Below are 23797 nucleotides of genomic sequence, written 5' to 3'. Positions count from 1 at the left end.
CAAACGAGATCGGAGAAGACCTCTCCATCTCCACCTACACTCAAAGAAAAAAGTAAGCTTGCTTTTTTTCTCTCTCTCACACCGTAAACTTCGAAGATCAAGCTGACAAAACTAGACAAGCTCAGCTGATCTTTCGTCTCCCGCGGAAGATAAGCTTGCAACGTGGCTCTCATATATATATATATATATATATATATATATATATATATATATATATATATATATATATATATATATATATTCAAGACTTTCAGAGACGTTAAGCATACCATCAAGTATTTTACTGTTAAAAGAAACAAAGATTTGAAATCTATTTCTATAATTCACACACACTCGTCTCCTCCTTACATTATCACTTACCTCCTACATATTTGATGTTTATCATTAATCAATGAACATCATCAAATCTACTGTTCAATTTCGTGACAACTACTGCGCTTATTATTATTATTATTAGTAGTAGTAGTAGTGGAGGTGGTGGTAGCGAGGAAAATGATGTGACTAGATTTCGAAGCCGTCAGCTATTGGTTCACGGAACTGTTGTGTCCCGGAATAATGCACGAACTGCGACAGGTTTATGTCTCGCCAGCGATAAATATCGAGGGAATGCCAGACGCTCTCCTAACAAATTCTGGCAAATTCTGGTTACTGACACACACACACACACACACACAGAAGGAAGACATCGTGCCGTGTGGTGCAACCGTATCATCCTCCGCTGTGTAACCAGGCCTACCAACCAACCAACCCCCTCTCCCTCTCGAAGGGCACGTCCAATCTATGGTTACGCCACACACAGGTTCGTGGTGCGACCGTAATGCGATGCAACCCTTCCACTGAACACAAGAACGAACCCACATCGGCCATCCATCCTCAACCCACTCTTTTACGTCCAGCTTCTCGATACAATTCTCTTCTGGTTTTATTAAGTAATCAGATTACATCAAGAGCGACTCTCTCTCTCTCTCTCTCTCTCTCTCTCTCTCTCTCTCTCTCTCTCTCTCTCTCTCTCTCTCTCTCTCTCTCTCTCCCTCCACCCCTTACGACCTTAAAGCCAGCAGACACACACACACACACACCAGTTCCTGCATCTCTCTCTCTATATATAAAAAAGATAAAGCAATCTCCACGTTTGGAATGGGAATGGCACGTGCCAAAATTTACCCCGCGGGCGTCGAGCGAGGATTTAACACACATTCTGTACCAGTTAACTACAAGTAGCGCTTGAGCGTTTGGTAAACACACTCTGACGGTCGCTGGCCTACCTCTGTGTGTGTGTGTGTGTGTGTGTGTGTGTGTGTGTGTGTGTGTGTGTGTGTACTGAAGGGTATTACATATATATATATATATATATATATATATATATATATATATATATATATATATATATATATATATATATATATTCCTGCCTAAGCCAGTTACCCATATATCGACCAACCCCGAACTGAAGATTAGCACCCTGGTTTGGGTGCAGGCCGATAGCCGCGGCCAGGATTCGAACTCAGACTGGAGCCCCTGCGTGACCCATGGTCAGTTACGCTAACTTCTACCGTGGTCACACACACACACACACACACACACACACACAGAGGGGCTTACAGACCTCGAGATGGTGGAGGAGGGGGTTCAGTTCGATCCCGTATAACCTTAGCACCAATGCCTTACATTACCCTCCACACTCCTACTCGACCTACGAACTTCCCTTCCCCCCCCCCCCCCCTTGAGGTCCATCTTGTCCCCCCCTTCAGCAATCACCGGGGTCGACCTTACAACCCAAGACAAAAAAAAAAAAACCAGAAACGGTCGATGCTACGCGAGACCCCTTTGGAGGAGAACCACCACCATCGCCGTCGAGGTTGACCTCAGAACCAATCAAGGTGACCACATGCGAGGTTCGAGGAGGAGGAGGATGACCCTTGTTCTCCCATCCAACACTCACTCAGCTCGGCCTCAGACCCTTCAGGCACGTCGGCCGCGCCCTTGGATACTACGAGACACCAATGTCAACTCACAAGAGAACACAGGATTTTCCCCCTAAGGCCTCATATATTACATACATATTGGCATGTGGATCATCTACTCTGATACCGAAATGGAGGCAGTCTCCCTCCCTGAACCCTCATCTACCGCTGTTCCCTCTCTGCGGGCCTCATCTACCGCTGTTGCCTCTACGTCCCTCATCTACCGCTGTTTCCTCTCTACGTCCCTCATCTACCCCCGTTTCCTCTCTACGTCCCTCATCTACCCCCGTTTCCTCTCTACGTCCCTCATCTACCGCTGTTTCCTCTCTACGTCCCTCATCTACCGCTAGTTTCCTCCCTCCGTGCCTCGTCTACCGCTGGGGTTTTCGACCACGGGAGCCTCGTCTACCGCAGTCTCCGGCCTCCATCAACCCTCCACAGCCACGGATCCACCTCCTACTGCAGCAGATGTCGTGTTATTCTGAACACGAGTGGAGTGTCTCTCTCTTGGTTACCCCCCCCCCCCAATTCCCACCGCCTCACAAGCGTATCACCCCCTTACATCACCCCTAAACCACCCCCAACCCCTCCTTGAACACGGCGACAACGTCGCTTGGGCACGTATGCACGACCCTTCATGACGGCGGTACGCCTCCTGGGCACGAGAGAGGGACGACCCAAAGGGGACGGTGGTACGACCCTTGGGTATGGTAGTGCGACCCTTGAGAACGAAGGTGCGACCCTTGAGCACGACGGTACGACCCTTGAGCACGACGGTACGACCATTGAAAGCAACGGTACGGCCCTTGAGCGCGACGGTACGACCCTTGAGCACGACGGTGCGACCCTTAAATACGACGGTACGACCTTGAACACGACGGCGCGACCCTTGAGCACATCGAGACGAACCTGGGTCGTAATAATTAGGTCAAACGCCACACTCATTATCCCTCAGGGTCGATCCATCGTCCTCAAAAGGTCGTACTTTGGTATTCAAAGGTGTGTTAATTAATGTCACTAAATACGCCCCAAAAATAAGATCAAAATCTATAAATACAAACGAAATATACGCAAGGGGTCTACCTCCACCCCACCCACCTATACCCGAGAATCATGATTTCGCTTCGCTAGAGCCAGCTCTCAAAGACACGATATATATTATGGGGAACACACACATAACGAATCTACGTCATACAGTATTGATGAGCTGAGAGAGAGAGAGAGAGAGAGAGAGAGAGAGAGAGAGAGAGAGAGAGAGAGAGAGAGAGAGAGAGAGAGAGTGTGTGTACGGGAGAATGGAACACTGGAAGCTAAATCGATCGTCGTGCAGAGAAGACAAAACCAACAGGTACCTCACACACACACACACACACACACACACACACACACCACAACTCTTTTAGCATCGTATTTTCTCCATCCTATCGTCTTCTTTATTATTATTTTTTTTTTTTGTATTTGTCTTCTGACGTCAGAGTCGTACACTGGAGGCCAAGCAACGACCTGGTCGATCGGGGGGGAGGAGGAGGAGGAGGAGGAGGAGGAGGAGGAGGAGGAGGAGGAAGAGAAGGAGGAGGAAGAGAAGGAGGAGGAGGAGGAGGGGTGGCGGATATTACCAAGGGATCCTGCTTCCTCCAGATCCGAGGTCAGGTAGGGAAACGACACTCAACCTCCCTCCTCACCCCCCCCCCCCATCCCCCCCACCTCACCTCCCAACTCGCGACCCAGGGCGTGACGTCAAGGGCGAGGGGCGTGGCTTACAGTGACGTCACTGCTTCGTATCGATGCTCACAGGTTACGAGACACAAGAGGCCAAAACTCACACACGACACAATGCACTCTTCTAAAAACAAAGAGAAAATCATATATATATATATATATATATATATATATATATATATATATATATATATATATATATATATATATATATATATATATATATTTTTTTTTTTTTTTTTTTTTTTTATACTTTGTCGCTGTCTCCCGCGTTTGCGAGGTAGCGCAAGGAAACAGACGAAAGAAATGGCCCAACCCCCCCCATACACATGTACATACACACGTCCACACACGCAAATATACATACCTACACAGCTTTCCATGGTTTACCCCAGACGCTTCACATGCCTTGCTTCAATCCACTGACAGCACGTCAACCCCTGTATACCACATGACTCCAATTCACTCTATTTCTTGCCCTCCTTTCACCCTCCTGCATGTTCAGGCCCCGATCACACAAAATCTTTTTCACTCCATCTTTCCACCTCCAATTTGGTCTCCCTCTTCTCCTCGTTCCTTCCACCTCCGACACATATATCCTCTTGGTCAATCTCTCCTCACTCATTCTCTCCATGTGCCCAAACCATTTCAAAACACCCTCTTCTGCTCTCTCAACCACGCTCTTTTTATTTCCACACATCTCTCTTACCCTTACGTTACTTACTCGATCAAACCACCTCACACCACACATTGTCCTCAAACATCTCATTTCCAGCACATCCATCCTCCTGCGCACATCTCTATCCATAGCCCACGCCTCGCAACCATACAACATTGTTGGAACCACTATTCCCTCAAACATACCCATTTTTGCTTTCCGAGATAATGTTCTCGACTTCCACACATTTTTCAAGGCTCCCAAAATTTTCGCCCCCTCCCCCACCCTATGATCCACTTCCGCTTCCATGGTTCCATCCGCTGACAGATCCACTCCCAGATATCTAAAACACTTCACTTCCTCCAGTTTTTCTCCATTCAAACTCACCTCCCAATTGACTTGACCCTCAACCCTACTGTACCTAATAACCTTGCTCTTATTCACATTTACTCTCAACTTTCTTCTTCCACACACTTTACCAAACTCAGTCACCAGCTTCTGCAGTTTCTCACATGAATCAGCCACCAGCGCTGTATCATCAGCGAACAACAACTGACTCACTTCCCAAGCTCTCTCATCCCCAACAGACTTCATACTTGCCCCTCTTTCCAGGACTCTTGCATTTACCTCCCTTACAACCCCATCCATAAACAAATTAAACAACCATGGAGACATCACACACCCCTGCCGCAAACCTACATTCACTGAGAACCAATCACTTTCCTCTCTTCCTACACGTACACATGCCTTACATCCTCGATAAAAACTTTTCACTGCTTCTAACAACTTGCCTCCCACACCATATATTCTTAATACCTTCCACAGAGCATCTCTATCAACTCTATCATATGCCTTCTCCAGATCCATAAATGCTACATACAAATCCACTTGCTTTTCTAAGTATTTCTCACATACATTCTTCAAAGCAAACACCTGATCCACACATCCTCTACCACTTCTGAAACCGCACTGCTCTTCCCCAATCTGATGCTCTGTACATGCCTTCACCCTCTCAATCAATACCCTCCCATATAATTTACCAGGAATACTCAACAAACTTATACCTCTGTAATTTGAGCACTCACTCTTATACAATATATATATATATATATTGTAATCTTCAAAACGTTGAATTGCACCCATATGAAAAACCCAATCATGATATCCAATTTGTTACATACATTACGAAGTACAAAGCCAATGCTTTAAAGCGTAAGTCAAACTCCTTCAAAGACGTCGCTGCTCACGGGAACACCTTCCCATACGCTGTGTGCGCTGCGTTAAGGTGTGACGGTAAAAGTCGATAATGACGTCAGACGTACGTGCTCAATTTGATAATGACAAGTGGTGGTGGTGATGACAACAACACTAACGATAAACTACTCCCAACAACGAAAGCTTTGACTCCAAGCCTGGGATCAACGAGAGAGAGAGAGAGAGAGAGAGAGAGAGAGAGAGAGAGAGAGAGAGAGAGAGAGAGAGAGAGAGACAGAGACAGAGAGGGAGGGAAAACGGAGGAGAACCCAGCAACCTCCCCGTGGGTACGCCAAGGTCGGCATCGCCTGTGTCCCCCCCCTCTTGTGACACGAGTGACCTTCCAAATGGGAGCCACTAGTAACGTGGAGCTCGAGGGGACTTGGGTCACACACACACACACACACACACACACACACACACACACACACACACACACTCCCTTACTCTCCACAGCGTAAGCAACCGTGTGTGTGTGTGTGTGTGTGTGTGTGTGTGTGTGTGTGTGTGTGTGTGGGGTTACGCAAGTCGTGGACGGCCGTACGGTGGTGGCGCTGCTGGTGACGGGGTGACCTTCACACTACCTCGCTAAAAGGGCAAGTTTAGGGACGCCGGCCAAAATAGCAGCGAGGGCGATTCGACCTTAAATAGTTTAGCTAATTGTCGTTGTTGTTGTTGGGGGGAGTGGGAGGGGGGGGGGGAGTCTTGATTAGCTGTGATTACTCAAGTCTATATTCCCCCCTGTTCTCTTATTGTATTTCGGGGTAGTTCCTTATTGTATTTTGGGGTAGTTCCTTATTGTATTTTGGGGATGTTTCTTACTGTATTTTAAGACTGTTTTGTATTGTACTTTGAACTATTGCCTTATTGTATTTCGAGGTATTGCCTAACTGTATTTTGAGGTATTGCCATACAGTATTTTGAGGCATTGCCTTACTGTATCTTAAGGTATTTCCTTGCTGTAGTTATTTCCTTGCTGTATTTTCAGGTATTTGCATACTGTATTTTGATGTATTGTCTTATTGTATTTTTCGTCCTAATGAAAGCTTTCTATGTTTCGTATTTGTCAGAAACTGATAACCAAATGATAAACTCCTTTTTCACCCCCAAAAACGATGCCGCTAAACAATATATTCCTCACAGCTCTACATCAAAATCATGTACAAAAACAAATTTAGATATCTATTGCTCTGGAGTAAATATGAGATACTCAGACAGACAGATAGATAGATATTAGAGAGAGAGAGAGAGAGAGAGAGAGAGAGAGAGAGAGAGAGAGAGAGAGGGAGGAGGAGAGAGAGAGAGAGAGAGAGAGAGAGAGAGAGAGAGAGAGATGAATTATTCACATAATCTAGAGACAGATATAAGATAGATAGAGATATGAATTATTCCCATAATCTACACACACACATCAGATAGATAGAGATATGAATTATTCCCATAATCTACACACAGACATCAGATAGATAGAGATATGAATTATTCCCATAATCTACCTCGAAGTGCAAGAGGTAAAGACGTACCTAACTCTGGCAGCTTATATAGAGCAGGAGCGAAGAGGAGAACAGAGATAAGTATCAGAAATAACGTCCAACATTGTAAGAAGAGTAGAGTGAGGATGGGGGGCTGTGACCTGGTTACATTGCTCTCTCTCTCTCTCTCTCTCTCTCTCTCTCTCTCTCTCTCTCTCTCTCTCTCTCTCTCTCTCTCTCTACTCACGCGTCGTTTCGTAGATCTCCTGATCCCCCCCCCCCCCTTGTTAACTGCCGACCACCCAATTCCTCTCTCCGGATCAAAAATGGTCGGAGAAGATGGGGATGGACGAATTAATGAGACAGATACGACAGGACAGGACAGACGGATAGACAGACGGGACACAGCTAGACAGACAGACAGAGGTCGACTCACGCCTCAAGTTTCCACTTACGATGGTAAAATAATACCCCCCCCCTCTCTCCGGATCAAAAATGGTCGGAGAAGATGGGGATGGACGAATTAATGAGACAGATACGACAGGACAGGACAGACGGATAGACAGACGGGACACAGCTAGACAGACAGACAGAGGTCGACTCACGCCTCAAGTTTCCACTTACGATGGTAAAATAATACCCCCCCCCCACCCCAACCCACCTACTCACCCTCTGTGAACTACTCCCGCTCCACCCCGCCACAATTGTGGGAACCCGAGCGGAAACTCCACACACACACACACACACACACACACACACACACAACCCATTCCTAAATAGAAAACGGCGGACCTACGTCGCGCGCTGGCTCAAACGAGGAAATCGAAAACGCAAAAACCAGTCTGGCACAACTGTTCATATTTCATGAATTTGAATAGAAAAAAAAAGTTTGAACGAAAAACAAACAAAGCGAAAAAGCTAAGTCTTTTATTATTGGTGTCCAACACGGCATGAAGTGTGACCTGAAAAGTGTGACCTGCAAACAGTGTGACCTGAAGGAACGTGACCTGGGGTAGTGTGACCTGCAGTAGTGTGACTAACTGTAGCAATGTGACCTGCTGTAGTAACGACCAGTATGACGTGACAGTGTGACCTGGAACTCATTATTCTGTGACCTGTGGTGATATAACCTGTGGCAACGTGACCTGAGGAGTGTGATCCGTGGCAGTGTGACCTCCAAAGGTGAGGTCAACACCTGCTCAACCTACGATAGTGTGGCCTTTCGCTGTGACTGCGATAGCAGTGTGACCTGAATCAATCGGATGCACTGTGACCTGCAAGTGTGACCTGTGGCAGTGATAGTGATCGTAATGTGACCTGTGGCAATGTCTCCTATACTACTGTGACCTGTGGCTGTGTGACCTGTGTCTCTTGTTGTACTGTGACCTGTACACACACACACACACACACCATCATATATATATATATATATATCATAACACACGAGGATAAATCCTCCTTCACTTCATCACAAACTTTATAAGTCCAGTGTGTGTGTGTGTGTGTGTGTGTGTGTGTGTGTGTATCTTGACACCACTGTTTTTTCTGTATATAAAGCCAGTCAAGTGAGGCGCGCGCGAGAGAGTAACACTGGAAAGATATCTGATATCTGAACCAGGAAACACACCGGCCTTGGTAAATGGAAAGAGCTCACACTGTGGTATTGACGACGGCACGGGAGGTGCCAGCAAGGAGACGCATCGGAAATGGAGAAATAATACCAGAATCATATTTCTATAAACTAGCGATGGTTTTATGGGGGGGTGGGGGGGGAGGACGGTAGGCACAGGTAAGTGCGCGCAGGTGTGTGTGTGTGTGTGTGTGTGTGTGTGTGTGTGTGTGTGTGTGTGTGTGTGTGTGTGTGTGTTGCTTATTGATTATCGCTGACAGTGCCACTCATGGGCCCCTCCCCAGCTTGTGGCACTGTGGGGGGAAGGGAAGAGGAGGGGCGTTGGCACTCCAGACACTAATGGGGGAAAAAGGGGTAGTGGTGGTGATGGTGAGAAATGGCGGGGGATGAGTGGGTGGTATGCCGTGGGAAGGGAGGGAGATAGGTTTGGGGGTGGGAGGGGGAGGGAGGGGTTATGTATGACACAGGTGGGAGGGGATGAGATAAAGGGGGGAGGGGGGGTGGTGAGCCCAGAGGGAGGGAGGGAGGGTATGAGAGGAGTGGAACTGGGGTCGTAGAAAGACTGGCTCGTGGAGAGCGCGATAGATAGGTAGGGAGATAATACACAGTTAATAGGCAGGTGAGTAGGCAAGTTAGGGAGGTAGTTAGAATGGATAGATAAGTAAGTAGGTGAGCGGGTAGATCGATGGGTAGAGAGGTAGACATCGGTTAGGTAAGGCAGACAGTCAGATACACATACAAATAAGTAGATAGATAGATAGATAGACAGATAGAGACAGATAGATAGACAGGAAAAGATAAATGGTGGAGGAGGAGACATCAAAGCGAGAGAGAAGATAAACAATTACCACACGACCTATCTGCCAGCAACACAGGAACCTGATGCAAACAAAAACAAACAAAACAACACTCGTGAAATACTTCTACTGACTTAAAGATAACTTGCTGACTTAAAGATAAGTTGCTGACTTAAAAGATAACTTGCTGACTTAAAAGATAACTTGCTGACTTAAAAGATAACTCACTGACTCGAGCACAATCGCCTGGCATCTTCCTGAATGACCCTGTTCCTCCAAAGTCAGCAGGGAACCTACTCCCGTTTTCATACCCCTCCCCCCCCGGGTTGAACTGAATCTTGGTATATTCTCTTTACCCTAAATATATATATATATATATATATATAAAGACAGACAGACAGATAGAGAGAGAGAGAGAGAGAGAGAGAGAGAGAGAGAGAGAGAGAGAGAGAGAGAGAGAGAGAGAGAGAGATGAAAAAGATGAAAACGGGAAGAGGTGAACAAACAGTAATCAGAAGGGCAAACACAGGTGCTATACAGGAGGGTGTGGCTGGCAGAGCAGGTCATTTCGCTGGACGAGTTACATCAAAGCATTATTGTGCGCCGGCCATGTCGTCCGCCGGGCCAGTTAGGATAAAGCATTATTGTGCGCCAGCCATGTCCTCCGCTGGGCCAGTCAGGACACAGCATTATTGTGCGCCAGCCACGTCGTCCGCTGGACAAGCAAGATCAAAACAATCGAGCACGACGCACCCACACACACACATCTCTCTCTCTCTCTCTCTCTCTCTCTCTCTCTCTCTCTCCTCGATATCCAGTCCAGTTCAGGTCCTCCCCCCCCCAAAAAAAAAAAAAATTACGCAAAGGGTTGAATTAAAGAAAAAGAGTAGAACAAAGTACAAAGAAGAGGACCAAAACTCCCAATCCACAAATCTTGAGAAATCTATCAGACGGAGAGTGTGGGCCAAGGTCCCTCTATCTTCAGGGGGGTGGCGTAGCACTTTCGCGCTGACCCGATACGAGAAAATGAACGATTCTGAATAAACTCTCACAAAAGAACACGATTGGGTTTGTACCCTCTTTGGGATACGAGATAATACAATTACTTCGACGGATGGAAAACTCAAAAGCTACCGGATACATCAACTGACGAGGCTAAAAGTTTTTTATCTTTTTGTTTTCTCTTTTTTTTCCTCTCTCGCATACACAAGCGTTGAACACTGGGCAACGTAAGTGACCGTCAAACGATATCAATACACCAAGACTGAATATATATATATATATATATATATATATATATATATATATATATATATATATATATATATATATATATATATATATATATATATATGCATCACTTTCCTCTATATTACACATGCCAGAGGGTGGAATAATGCAGCAAGATTTTTGGAGTCAAATTCATCCATTTGTTCTCTCCTGCTCAATTCCATGCAGGCGTACTTCATAGACGCATGTTTTTGTTGTTGTTGTTGTTGCTGTTTTGTTTTGTTTTCCTGTCAGTTGTGGAGGGTTGAGAGGTAGCCCTCCTGCTTGACCCATCATCTCATCCACATAGATCAGAAATGGAAACAGATGCAAGTTATAAACAGAGAGAACTCTGATATGGTCTAACAGGGGGAAGGGTAGGGTAGGGGCCTTCTGCTATCTGTCCTTCCCATGGACTCTCTCTCTCTCTCTCTCTCTCTCTCTCTCTCTCTCTCTCTGTGTGTGTGTGTGTGTGTGTGTGTGTGTGTGTGTCTTTGAGCCACATTAATCCACTCCACTCACTCAGGGTCGAACACCTCAACACACACTCACCCTATTTCCCCCCCCCAACACTCGCCCACCACTCCACCTCAGCAACCAACCCGCTCAGCAACTTGGGTACAGGGAATATAGCAGTATGTGAAGCATTCATGCCGCTAAATATAGCAGCATACAAAACGTGCATGCTGCTAAACATAGCAGCATGTGAAGTGCGAGTGCTGCTAATCATAGCATGTATGTGAAGTGTGAATAGCTACCAAATACAGCAGTACGTAAAGTGTGCAGGCTGCAAAGTACAGCAGTAGGCAAAGTGTGCATGCTGCTAGATTACAGTGAGCATCACATGCGAATTCTACCCGAAGACGCGGGTGAAGGTCGACAGTGAAGCGTCCTGAGGGGAGCAAGGAGAAGATGAAGGAAGGAAGGAAGGGAGGAAGGGAAGGGAAGGAAGGAAGAGTCGTGGGGTCTATCTGGTAATTCCTTCTGGAGACTGTGTGTGCACCAGAACAAATAATGAAAGGAGGATTAACGTACACAACCATCAATAACTTCATATATATATATATATATATATATATATATATATATATATATATATATATATATATATATATATATATCACCTTTCTGCCTTAGGAACCCCTTCCCCAGGGGGATATCACACAACGCCCAGAAAGCGAGCCAAGTCCAGCAGGGAGGGACTACAGTACAATGAAATTGTACGTTTGTTTTTGTGGGATGAGTGCAGAAATGCGTATGCACAGTCTTCAGTGTGTGTGTTGCGTTGTGGGTATGAGGGGAGGGGGAGGGGGGTCTTGTGATATGATGAGTCTATGTTTGTGATGTTAAAAGAGACAGGCGGTGTCCAGGATTCAGGGGAGAAAGTGTATCTCGTACATGACTAGGGAGTGCAGTTTCATATTGAGTACATATATCCGGTGGGGGGTCTAGTTTCAAAGTGCTGGTTTAAAAGGGGTGTCAGTTGTTTCGCACTTGACAAGACATCAAAGTGTGTATGGTTTCGTCAAAGCTGTGTCTTGTTGGAGATGAAGGAAGAATTGGCCATTAGAGGTTGTTAGAGTGAGAGGTACAGAGATGGCTGGTGTTCCTGCAAGGTGACTGTATTCCGTGTGGTCTGGCCTTATGTACTTGGGTTACCCAGCAGGTGGAGCGGTGAATAATTCATGAGGCATATTGATGGACTACATTACTCCCTATTGTTTCCCGTGGTGGCGAGGTAGCGCCAACAACAGACGATGAATGCCCTCATTTGTACACATTCACGCTCTCCAGCACTCATCTATCATTCATCAAAACCAGAGCTAAGCCCTACAGACGCCCTTCTTATACCCTGGCTCAGCCCACTGACAGCACGCACGTCAATATATATATATATATATATATATATATATATATATATATATATATATATATATATATATATATATATATATAAACATAAGGGTTTCAATTCCTCTATGGCATCTGCACAGCTGCATTTCTTCCCTCTTCTGTCCACCATCCTGTTGCAGAAGGAATATTCTCCTTAAGTCTTAACCGTCTTGCTTCTTGCCTGCGTCTGCTTTTTCTATCCCTTTGGATTTAGAGTTAAAAAAAAAAAAGCAAACGGCTAACATCATCGATGGTCCAAAGGATCTCTTTAAGACTGTAATGATTAATCTCCCTCTCATTTTCCATACCATTAATAGTTTTAGTACAATCAACAAGCTGATCTAAATATGATCCATTTCATTTAAGCAAATCACAACCCACAGATCAGAAACAGCCGTGGACCCAGCACTTACCCTCGGGTACCCCACTCGTCACCCTCGCCCAGCGTGGGCACGCCACCCTGATGTGTGTGTGCGTGTGTGTGGTGTGTGTGTGTGTGTGTGTGTGTGTGTGTGTGTGTGTGTGTGTGTGTGTGTGTGTGTGTGGTTCACTGCTCTTTCCTACTTTCGTGGATTTAAACCTACTTCAGCATCCCTAAGCCCAACCCCACCACCACCACCGACTTGGAAATACAAAGTCTCTCTCTCTCTCTCTCTCTCTCTCTCTCTCTCTCTCTCTCTCTCTCTCTCTCTCTCTCTCTCTCTCTCACACACACACACACACACACACACACACACGAGGACAACTTCCTCCTTGGTCCACGTCAACGGCTCCGCCACTCAAAGCAGCTCCTACCAGCCACAGAGCCAGTCGTCCACCTCACGATCATCCCGTACGTGAGGCAGAATGCTACGCCAGGTGGCGACGACTGGCACGTGAATCCGACGCTGTTCCTCACCAACCACCTCTCGTGTGGCTGGCTGATCATCACCGTCATGCTGGGGAGCACCACCCACTTCCCAGGGACAATCATCCCCCAATCGCTTCGCCTGAGCCTCCTGCATTTATACCCCCCCCTTCCCCATTCCCCCTTTCCTCTCCCTCTTCCCCTTCGTCTCCGTCAATAAGGATTAGTTATTTAAGGGGGGCACTATTACGATCATCACCCTGGAGGTAATCTCGTCGTGGACCAAGAGGTCTTCTGTCCACTGGATATTCTCCCCCCATCCCCCAACCCCAGCCTCCATACCCACCCCATGTACACCCATGAATATTATCAGCAGCTCGGGGTGAGGCGCGAGCGGCGCACCGTATAATATCGGGCCCTACGGCCATGCACTGGCCAGCTGATGCGTGAGGAACATGTCAGGAGGGGAGAGGAGAGGAGGGAGTGTTAGGGAAGGGGCGGTGATCTTGGTTCCTGACGCCCCCTGGTGTCGGGCGTTCGCACTACGACCCACAGACATTCCCTTTCAAGCAACAAGAACGCTGCACATCCTGATGGCCCGTCACAAGTGTCCACGACCCTATGCTCTCTCAGTGTACAACCAAACAAAACCTTTTCTTACACACGTGAGAAACTGGGACACACACACACACACACACCTCCATGCCTTCTTCAAGGCGTTTCCAAGTTTCCAGTTACGTAGCTCCCTGCACGGATAGAGCCTCTGGATGGTAATAGTTACCTCCCCCTTCACTGTCCACGGGTACACACTCCGTTTTCTGTGTCATCGTGATCGAACCTTCATCATCATTCTGGTAATATACGCTTGTTACAGCTCGTCTGGTTTCCTCAGATGATCTATTAGGTCAATAATGCAAGCTGTATGTCAATATATTACCTATAATGTACCCTATAAGGGACCAACTGAATCTCGTGAACCTTATAAAGGGGCCCAGTGTATACCAGTACATCTCATGTACCTTATAAAGGGATCCCAGAGTGTATCACAACACCTCGTGTACCTTATAAAGGGGGCCCAGTGTCTACCACTGCACCTCGTGTACCTTATAAAGGAGGCCCATTGTTTCATAATTACCTTGTGTACCTTATAAAAGGGGGGCGCCCTATTGTTTTATCATTACCTCATGTAATTTGAACTTCCCTCCACGCCCCGGAGGGGTCGTTAGTCGGCAACCTTCCTTTGTCTACCCTCTCTCTCTCTCTCTCTCTCTCTCTCTCTCTCTCTCTCTCTCTCTCTCTCTCTCTCTCTCTCCTCGTCATCACGTCTCCCTTATTGAAAACAACGCGAATTTCCCCTCCTGATATTACCCTCAGCTGTGACCCCCCCTTCCCTTCTCTGCGTCCAGTCTAATCCCACGCACGCAGGCGGCCTTTTAAAATTCGATTCCTTCCCGTTTTCCTTCGGTCGTTCCTATAAACCACCCTCAGGACGCTGGTGTTACTTCCTGTTCCACAAATGCTAAGAGGAAGGAGGGGCCTTTATCTATTCTTTCATCTTTTTTTCTCTCTCTTTTTCTTTCCTAGTGTTTTGGCCCTATGTATTCTAAAATCCTTGGGTTTCTCCACCTCTTCTCGTGTTCCGTTTTCCGTGATCAACCTCTTCCCATGTTCTTTCATCTGGGATCAATCTCATCCCATGCTTTGCATTCTGGAATCAACCTCTTTCCATGTTCTTTCTTCTGGATCAACCTCTTCCCATGTTCTGTCTCCTTGGATCAACCTCCTCACATGTTCTGTTCCTTGGATCAACCTCTTCCCATACTCTCTCCTCTGGGGATGAACCTCTTCCCATGCTCTGTTCCTTGGACGAACCTCTTCCCACGTTCTGTTTTATGTTTTCTTTGTCTTGATGATCAACCTCTTCCCATTTTCTGACTACTGGGATCGTGAGCACGTCCTAACACTATAACGTTGTTGTCCACATTCAACAAAACCTTTCATGAGAGTCCACTCGCCCTCCCCCAGAGATGCCCCTAATCCCCCAGAGGATGCCCCTAATCCCTCAAGAATGGTTGTCTTTACGGGCGTCTCGTCCACCCCTAATACCCCCCCAGAGTATTTCTGATCCTCTTTATTTCCAGGAGAACCCCATCCCCCTCTGGGCTCATTATGGTCCCCGGGACTGAATATCATGTCTGTCTGTCTGTCTGTCTCTTATGTTATTTTCCAGGGTCGGTCTCATTCCTGGAACAACATCCTGGAATGATCGGACTGGAACAATGGACTGATTTCAGTGTCATTAGCATTCTTTTTTTGTTTTTGTTTTAGCCTATGCGCGAAGCCATCTCCATGCCCTTTAAATCAATCCAATCCTTACCCTCTCAGCTTTAAGCCTATCTTAAAGCTTTGCATTTCTGTTGACTCCCCACTCCTCCCTCCCTCTGTACTGTCGGTCGTGTAGTCTTCAATAACCTTTCCTATAATTTCCCCTCCCGTCAGACCACGAGTTTACTCTTTCAGTAGCATATCTGTTACACGCTTCGTTGCGAGCCGTGTTCCAATAATACCTCCCTGCTTACCGCCACGCTACTGCGTGCTCCACTTGCTTTGTTTTCTACTTCGCTTTCGCTCGCGTCGTCTTAAAGTACAATATACGCAACTGAATATAGATTTATATGGGTAAACATATACAATACACTCAGTTCCAGGCTTGTGTATATACGACGATGATGTTTTCGAAAATCGTATAACACTTGCATGGTGATCTCTGGCAACTTTCCCCTACCTTGTTACCGATCACCCTGCCAGGCGACAATAATAGCCCCAGACCTCCGCTGTGCCATAGCCTCCAGTCTCCTAAATTCCTATCATTAGACATGGTCCAAATACATTTCCCTATATATATTTAAGGACCTTATGATCCTGAAATCCGAGAAGGGAGGGGGGGACGAGGAAGACTTTAATCCGTAGCTCTACTGATGGCAACACTCTCCTTCGTCCACATCAACATGGCGGGCGAACGGGGAAAAGAGAGAGAGAGACCTCTTTATATTCTCCTCTTAAACACACCTGAACACATTCAACCACTGTATTTACGATTCACGGCCACTCGCGTGTGGGGAAAAAGACTCGTCTACCGACGCACAAGTAGGGTTAGGGCTCTCCTGTAACAACCAATAACTTGGCGAAATAAAGCCCAGTTGCCACGACCATCCTCGCTTTTCCTATATAGCCATTGTTGGTGTATATGTACTTGTACGAGTATTGTATTTGTGGGTGGGTGTGTGTGTGTGTGTGCCACCGGCGGTGCACTGCGGGGGAGGGGGGAGAATGGATTACAATTGTGGTTTCGTTGTTTACGGTCACTTCTATACAAACATATATATATATGGTAGGCCAGGTACTGACTGATTCATGGGGCCAACCCTTCACACGTACCAGTACCCACCATTGCTCTAGCAGACAATGACCTCTCCTTCCACACACTCCCTAGCGCACCCCACGACCATGACCTTCTCTACCACCTAATGACTCTCATTAATCATCATGGTTCTACCCGCTATCACATCCACTCCCAGGTAGTGTGCCTCGAGAACTTCCACTCCTCCTGGTTCTCGTCCCGCCAGTGGACATCTCTATCTTGCTCTTGTTTACATTCATATCCGACCTTCTCCTTGTGCATACTTTCCTAGACTCTCTCTCTCTCTCTCTCTCTCTCTCTCTCTCTCTCTCTCTCTCTCTCTCTCTCTCTCTCTCTCTCTCGTTAGCTTAGGGTCTCCTATCTTGATTCTGCCACTAGAGCCGTGTCATCTGCAAACAGCAACGGGTTCCCCTCCCATACTCCTGCATCACCAACATACCGTAGACCTACCCCAGAATCTAAGACCTTTGCATTCACCTCCCTCATCACACAGGCCGTACAAACTGTAAATAACCCCGCCTCACCAGGAACCACTCAACTTCCTCCCTTCCTGTTCGCACCAACGACCTTACTTTCCCTCCTGAGGAACTCATGACTGTATCATCCGGGTCCATTTACTCCAGACATTCGTCGCGCCATCCACGAGGCCTGTCTCCACACTTTCCCCAGACCTCTTTCTTCAAACGTTTACCACACAAATTCTCTCAAAACAGCCACCAGGTCCACACATCCTATACCACTCCTGGAGCCACATTGTTCCCCCTTACCTGTCATAAGTTCTGGACACCCCACCAATCGCCCATACAAACCACCAGGTATATTCAACACACTCTCATCCCCTGTTTCCCTCGTATGTTTATTTGGCATGGTACATTCTGCCAGTCCTCAAGACACCTCACCTCGAGACAAACAACCCCTAAACTGCCAGACCAACCAGCCAATAACGCTCTTGTGCGCTTTCTTGAGAAATTCAACTGCAAACCCATCCATTCCCGGGGGTACTGATAGGGTGTGTGTGTGAGAGAGAGAGAGAGAGAGAGAGAGAGAGAGAGAGAGAGAGAGAGAGAGAGAGAGAGAGCATGAAGAAGAGAGACGGGGAGGCTCAGCGTGTGAACAGCCCAAGACTATATGGCGTTTCAAACGAAGCCACGAGAGCAATAATATATCTCTTCGTATGCGAGTGAAGACGTCAAGTAAAAGAAAAAAAATAACGAATATGTAAGAGTCCATACGTAAACGGTGACTTTAGACTCACCTCAACAAATCAGCGTATTTTCGAGGCGCTTACACGAACCTGACTGACACTGCTGTAGTAAATTTTTCAACCCCCGCACGAGCGACACTGGTTTGATGATTGGCAGTTCTGTAGCTGTAGCTGCATCGTCACAGCAGCCGATGACTCTTGAGGAATCTTGGACCTCTCCAAAGCATACGCGAGCGTATGGCATACGTCTCTGTGCTCATTTAGACATTCTTTGAATCTTCGACTCGCTCTCTTTCTCTCATTAGATGGTCCTTCTCTCGTCAACTATTGACCCTATCCTTAATCTGCTGACGATTCCACTTTACATACCTCAACTCTCTCTCTCTCTCTCTCTCTCTCTCTCTCTCTCTCTCTCTCTCTCTCTCTCTCTCTCTCTCCGCCTCCTCATTCTCACACTCGTTCTCTTTCTCGTACTGAACATATTGTGTTGGATTTAAATGGTTATTACCAATGAAAGGTAATTTAGTCCGAATGATCATTACTATACATCACAACATACTACTTATCTATCTATCTACTACATTTACTCTATTGCCAATCACACGGGATGATCACGTACATATGCGATGTACAAAAATTCCCTCAGGCTGGAATCTGTCAACTGACATATTTCTTTCTTGTGTCTCCCCTGATGATGTGATCATTAAACGAAAGTGCACCTGGGAACTTATCGTGTTTCATTTCCCGTGAATACATACGCTTAAAAGACTGTACAGATTTCTCAGTAAGCCTCAAATACTGATCAAACGTACAGGGTAATAAAAGATGGCATGGATTTCTACGTAAATTTCGAACACTGACCACAGATAGACATACCAATAGACAGACAGAGAGTAAAAGAAAAATACTGTATAGCTTTCTACGTAAACCTGAAACACAACAGCCGTTCGGCTCTCAATGTAAACCGCTTCAATTTTCCAATGTATTTACTTGCCTCTCTTTCTATTTGCTTCCCCTCCTGTTTTATTCATTTTTCTTTGTTGACTCGCCGCGCTGGCCCGCTCTCTCTCTCTCTCTCTCTCTCTCTCTCTCTCTCGGCACAGCAGAATGCTACGCAAATCTATTGTAATATCAAACTTCCCTGCATAACGTTCCTCTATCGCTCTATTTTCCATTTGGTTCCTCCCATGAATTACAGCGTCCCTTGTCTGAACGGGACATTCGCCCTGAAGGACAATGACGTCGTCGCCTACTCGGCCGTCCAATTAGAGTTCTGGAACGATAATGACGTCGCCTACACCATCATCCAATCAGGACCTCCAGGATGAATCGTGACGTCGCCCTACTTCGTCTTCCAATCAGGGCTCTCAGAACAGGCCCGCGTAAATTCAAACGAGCCAATGGGGATATCGCGCGCGAGGCGGCGGAGGATGGCTTTTTAGCGACAAGGTCGCCTCGCTAACGTTAGCACGCATCAGGTAACGTAACACCAACAAGTGCTAAGCTTATTAAGCTGACGGAAGCTGTTGGCATATATTTATATACAACCAATATCCGAAGGTTGCGAAACCTGTCTACTACAGGAGCCATTTGCAATCACAAAAGAATTACCTCCATAAAGACTATTCATATTAAATAACTTTCGTCTATATATTTACACCTTTATGATAAATATCTATTCAAACATTTTTCACATCCAGGAAATGTTTAGGAGAGAGAATGACAGATTTCTGCTATACATGTAAATCATATATTATTTTTTTTTTTTTCACACATACACTCGCCATTTCCCGCGTTAGCGAGGCAGCATTAAGAACAGAAGACTGTGAGCCTTCGAGGGAATATCCTCACTTGGCCCCCTTCTCTGTTCCTTCTATATAAACCTTCACTTGACTACAATACAATCCCATCATTACCTTATTATCATGAATAATACCTTTCCTGGTATGCGCAGTCATGCGCACCTCCGGTCATGCGCGCCAATTGTCATGTGCATCTCCTGGTCATGCAAAACTCCTGTCATACGCACCTCCTGTCACGAGCACACCCGATTTAATGTGCACTTTCCCGCCATGCGCACCTTCCTGTCACTATGGCCCATCACCCTGTTACACTCTCATTTCATGCGCTGCCATTGCCATGCGCATCCTGAAAGTGCTCCCCCTTCTGACATGCACACTTCAGCGGTTCTTTCAAGAATTAAGAACGTAAGAAAACGAACCTGTTCACTGAGAGAGTTGTAGTAAATACAAGCAGGAAGGGCGCGCTTATTCAAGCAGGAAGGGCGTGCTTGCACGAGCAGGAAGGGCGCGCTTGCACGAGCAGGAAGGGCGCGCTTGCACGAGCAGGAAGGGCGCGCTTGTACAAGCAGGAAGGGCGCGCTTGCACGAGCAGGAAGGGCGCGCTTGTACAAGCAGGAAGGAAGCGCTTGCACGAGCAGGAAGGGCGCGCTTGTATAAGCAGGAAGGAAGCGCTTGTACAAGCAGGAAGGAAGCGCTTGCACGAGCAGGAAGGGCGCGCTTGTACAAGCAGGAAGGAAGCGCTTGTACAAGCAGGAAGGGCGCACTTGTAAAAGCAGGAAGGGCGCGCTTGCACGAGCAGGAAGGGCGCGCTTGTACAAGCAGGAAGGAAGCGCTTGCACGAGCAGGAAGGGCGCGCTTGTACAAGCAGGAAGGAAGCGCTTGTACAAGCAGGAAGGAAGCGCTTGCACGAGCAGGAAGGGCGCGCTTGTACAAGCAGGAAGGAAGCGCTTGTACAAGCAGGAAGGGCGCACTTGTAAAAGCAGGAAGGGCGCGCTTGCACGAGCAGGAAGGGCGCGCTTGTACAAGCAGGAAGGAAGCGCTTGCACGAGCAGGAAGGGCGCGCTTGTACGAGCAGGAAGGGAACGCTAGTACAAACACACAAAAACAAAAAAAAAATATGAAAAGCACTTGCACAAGCTCTGAGAGAGAGAGAGAGAGAGAGAGAGAGAGAGAGAGAGAGAGAGAGAGAGAGAGAGAGAGGGCTGACATTGGCCGCGCGCCCTGGAGTGCTTGCTCTACTGTAGCTTCGTGCCTGCAGGGTAATTTGGCTCTGTGTTTGCTCTCTGCTCTCCTGTTAGTGGGGGGAGGGGGAGCAAGCAGCCCCCCCCCCCCCTCTCTCTCTGTATATCTATATATCTTTTTTTTTCTTCTCCCATTTTTTTTTTTTCGTTTCGTTCGTGAGGTTATTGTGTTCCGCTTGTTAGAGTGTTAGAACTTCTACTGTTTCATGATATTTTTTTTTTTTTAAATACTACGGAGTCTGTCAATTTTGAGCTGGGTCCCTTCTCTCTCTCTCTCTCTCTCTCTCTCTCTCTCTCTCTCTCTCTCTCTCTCTCTCTCTCTAACTACTGCTGCTTGTTCAAAACAGCGACCTATATTTGACCAAAGTATGTAGACTACGGAGTGTGCTATTTTCAAAGAAACCGGGACAAAAAAGAAAAAAAAACTATGAACAGAAAACGAGGAGAGTAGTGGACTAAAAGGGGAGGGAAAAATAATACACATATATACTCTTTATCCAACAGAAAATCAGGAGGGGGTTTGAAAACGGAGCCACGGCAGCCAGAGATAAGATTCAGGTGTGCCCTACGAGGAATGAATGGTACTGTCTTCATTATCATTATTCATTATCATTTACGGGTACAGATAAGGATGTGAGAGAGAGAGAGAGAGAGAGAGAGAGAGAGAGAGAGAGAGAGAGAGAGAGAGAGAGAGAGAGAGAGAGAGAAATAGTTAATTGTTCCACTGATTGGCTACCTCCTTCTTCCGTCCCGTCTGTCTGCTGATTGGCTCCTCCCGTCCAATACTTCTGCTGATTGGCTCCTCCCATCCTGTCTGTCTGCTTATTGGCTCCTCCCGTCCAATACGTCTGCTGATTGGCTCCTCTCGTCCTGTCTGTCTGCTGATTGGCTCAAACCCTCCCGTCTGTCTGTTGATTGGCTCCTCTCGTCCAGTACGTCTGCTGATTGGCTCAAACCGTCCCGTCTGTCTGCTGACTGGCTCCTCCCGTCCAGTCCATCTGCTGATTGGCTCTTCCTCCCGTCCCGTCTGTCTGTTGATTGCCTTTTCCTCCTCCCGTCCCGTCTGTCTATTGACTGCCCCCCCCCACCCCCTCCTCCCTCAGTCTGTCTGCTGATTGGCTCCTCCTCCCGTCCCGTCTGTCTGCTGATTGGCTCCGCCTTCCAGGCGACAGGTAATTTTCACGGGCGCAACTGCCGGATATTACCTGGTGTTCTAACTCATATATACAGCCCTGGCTTCAGGCTTTATTAGCCCAGTGTCTACCTTTGCGAACGATCATCTCCGGCCGAACACGCCCATATAACACTCCGCCACGACCGGCAATCATCACAATTATCTCAAATGAAGTCGTTGAATTGTATCTATTTCCGCCATAACTGTCCTCTTGAGAATATGAAAAAAGGGGGGAACGATTCTGGAGGGAAAAGGGGGGTAGGGGAGGAGGGGGAAGGAGGAGAGGGGGGGGGGGAAGGAGGGGGAGAACATCATCTTCCAATTTGTCACACGTTACCTGAGGCTGGCGTAAGTGTCGCGACAGATGCCAAGATCCCGGTCAGGGATTCGGACACGGGTGGTGTCCGGCGAGGCAGACTCCCACATGCCTCCCCCGTACCCTACGACACCCCCCCCCCCCCCCACCCCGGTGACGACCCGACACCCCCAGTGATAACTTCACCTCCCGAGGGGAGTGGGGGGGGGGAGAGGGGAAATGTCGCTAGATGGTGTTCCCTTTCACCCTAAGAGGGTGGGAGCAGCCCCCCTCCCCTAATGTGACCCTATCTCTAGATCATATTGTCTCTATCTTTGCTTTAAATTGCTCCAAGGAGAAATGGCCAAGTTCGTATATGCTAATTATTCGGGGTTTTTTTTCCCCCTTACGCCACCTTGTTAACAGATTTTCCTTTTCTTTCCAGCTTCTCCACATGGTAACTGATTTAATATGATAAATATGATAAGATCCAACAAGTGCATTTCATCCAAACCTCCAATATGTATATAGTCTTTCAGTGGAAAACAAATTACGGGGAGGAGGAAGAGTTTGAAGACCAGGGAAAATGTGAGGTTGAAAACAACGAATTCCGTATATATATATATATATATATATATATATATATATATATATATATACGTATATATATATATATATATATATATATATATATATATGACACTCCGGGTCAAACTAAACGAATGAAGACTTTAACCCACACTAAACTAATCTAGACCAGCCTACCTTGGTTCAAACCTAGCAACGGTAGAGACTAAGGCTATGGTAAATACTACTAGCCTTGTACAGACTAGCCTAGCTGGAAATACATGGTAACCTGAGCAAGACAAACCTTGACCATGGAGTCTAACCCAGCACAAAGCGGACGTGATTTTAGTGCAAGTGTCTTGAGACGCTACACTACTTTTGCATACCAATAAATTAGTTACTAATAAGGTAAAATGTAACTAAGCATGGTTGTTTACGTTTCCCCTTAAAAAAAAAAATCAGGTGTGGAACGTAACTATTCCCTATTTCAACGGTGGGTATACGATGTGTGACGTATTTTTAAGTTGTGTCTCCACCCCTGAGGTGTATGTTGTTGTTGTGGTGGTGTGGTGTGTCATGACGTCACAGTT

At 46.8% G+C, this 23797-nt stretch overlaps 1 protein-coding gene and 1 long non-coding RNA gene across 3 annotated transcripts in view; one reads left to right on the top strand and one right to left on the bottom strand.

Annotated features, from left to right (window-relative positions):
• Positions 1-23797, bottom strand: part of LOC139766295 (uncharacterized) — a 162721-nt gene that overhangs the window by 108058 nt on the left and 30866 nt on the right. The window lies entirely within an intron of this gene.
• Positions 1-23797, top strand: part of LOC139766292 (uncharacterized) — a 67603-nt gene that overhangs the window by 37350 nt on the left and 6456 nt on the right. The window lies entirely within an intron of this gene.

This window comes from Panulirus ornatus, chromosome 57 (assembly GCF_036320965.1).
Source record: "Panulirus ornatus isolate Po-2019 chromosome 57, ASM3632096v1, whole genome shotgun sequence".
Taxonomy (NCBI): Eukaryota; Metazoa; Arthropoda; class Malacostraca; order Decapoda; family Palinuridae; genus Panulirus; species Panulirus ornatus.
This window is presented reverse-complemented; position numbering and strand designations above follow the sequence as displayed.